The sequence below is a fragment of the Rhipicephalus microplus genome, chromosome 6 (genome assembly GCF_043290135.1).
Source record: "Rhipicephalus microplus isolate Deutch F79 chromosome 6, USDA_Rmic, whole genome shotgun sequence".
Taxonomy (NCBI): domain Eukaryota; kingdom Metazoa; phylum Arthropoda; class Arachnida; order Ixodida; family Ixodidae; genus Rhipicephalus; species Rhipicephalus microplus.
In genome coordinates this window covers 93,975,906-93,977,622 of record NC_134705.1, presented here as the reverse complement: position 1 = coordinate 93,977,622, position 1,717 = coordinate 93,975,906, and the positions used below count along the sequence as shown (strand labels likewise).

At 43.9% G+C, this 1,717-nt stretch overlaps 1 pseudogene; it reads right to left on the bottom strand.

Annotated features, from left to right (window-relative positions):
* Positions 1 to 400: 400 nt before the first annotated feature.
* Positions 401 to 1,277, bottom strand: LOC142765948 (uncharacterized; annotated as a pseudogene).
* Positions 1,278 to 1,717: the final 440 nt, after the last annotated feature.

Sequence of the window (1,717 nt, the reverse complement as noted above, 5' to 3'; positions counted from 1 at the left end):
CCTTAATCAGTTCATTCATCATTCTGAAACAAACAGATCACAGAAACATGAGATTATCATAAGTACGTGGGTTAGGAAGACAAGGTAACAACAACAGCCTGAGCAGGTCATAATTTTTGTGACTGAATACACCAAAATACCTGAAGAATGCTTCTGTCGCATCTATGGCTCCTTTTCCATAACTTGACTATATAGTGCCTTTGTAGTGGTGCAGACCACGCAACACATGGTCACCAAAGAGCTGAAAAGCTAGGGAGACTCGCATCTTTTCAAATCCATTTGGCTCCAGATGGCTAGCGGTCAACCCTGGCATTGCCTTCAGCGTCACATTATCCTTGTCATGATTGAAGGCTTCTTTGACGAAGTATGTAGAGACGTGCATTAAGAAAGCCATGGTGAGTCACTTCCCAGACTTTTTAAGGTCAACTCCACAAGAGAAAAAAAGAGCCTTACCCGTCCATCTGGTGTGTTGAAGCCGCCCTTCAGCAGGGAGTTACGTAGGCACTTCATCAGATGCGGGAAGTCTGAAAGGAAATAAAGTTACCTTTTTCCATCAACAGGGTGCTTGACTTAACATGTAATCTTGCTGGCAGATCCTTGAACACTCATTAGCGTCCACATCTTCCTGTTCCATGTGGCCCATCACGTGTCACAAAGTGTACAAAGAGTCCCGCTTGCTCTGCCAGAATTGTCGCCTCAACAAGAATTTTGCACAGTTCCCCTTTTACATTTTCATTTGCGGCAAAAACTCTCAGGATTTGGGAAAACTTTCCGGCAAATGGTACAAACATCACAACCATTCCATGGTCGCATGGAAGGCCAGCGTCCTTGGCAGGTGTGAATGGTCCTAAATCCACAAAGCCACGCAGCTTGCCAGTTTTCTCAACAGACAAGTGTTCCAACAATTTCATCTCGTCAATGAGAAGTCCACCATGACGTTTGAAGGAGTCCATTGAGCTGGTTTTTGCTTTTAAGTTATCCAACATTTTTCTGCAGAAACCAAAGCCTGTCTTGTACGCTGCTGTGTACTTCTTTAGTGTAGTGTTGCTGGGAAGTACAAGGATATTTTGTTTCCTGATATGCCTATAAAGCTTGAGGCTCTTCATCTTCATGAGTATGCATTCAAGCAACCATTCCTTCGTAAACTGCATGCCTCTTGTACTCTTGCGTTTTGAGGCTGCAAAGCAGTGACGCACGCTCTCTTGCTGCTTTTCTGGTAGCATGGCTATCTTCTCTTCTAGCGCTTCCATTTTTATTTTGGCATTTTGAGCCTTCATTCTTTCTATTTGGCCATGTAAGCTCAACAGTTCCTTACACAAGCGTCTTTGCCTTTGTAATGCGCATCTAAGCTTTTGCGCTGCTGTGATGGCTTGTTTGTGACGACGATTCCTCAGACGAGATAGTCGTGTCAGCAGGGACTTTCGTAGGTAGCGACATGGTAGGCATGGTGCTCCTAAACAACAAAAAAGCAACGTGTCACAAATGACCCTCTTTTTGCAGTGGACAACCTTAGATAAATGGCCAAAAATCCCTTGTCACCATGCATATCTAGAACATCTAAATTTTTATGTATGGGGTTACGGTCATTACAAAGCAGGATATCATTCCATACGCAATGCAGCAAAACCTAGACTAGACCATCAAGTTGCATGCAGGCTCTATAACAGCAAGACATGTAGTATCCCAGATGCATCGAAGCAAGTAAGTACTGCTCTTC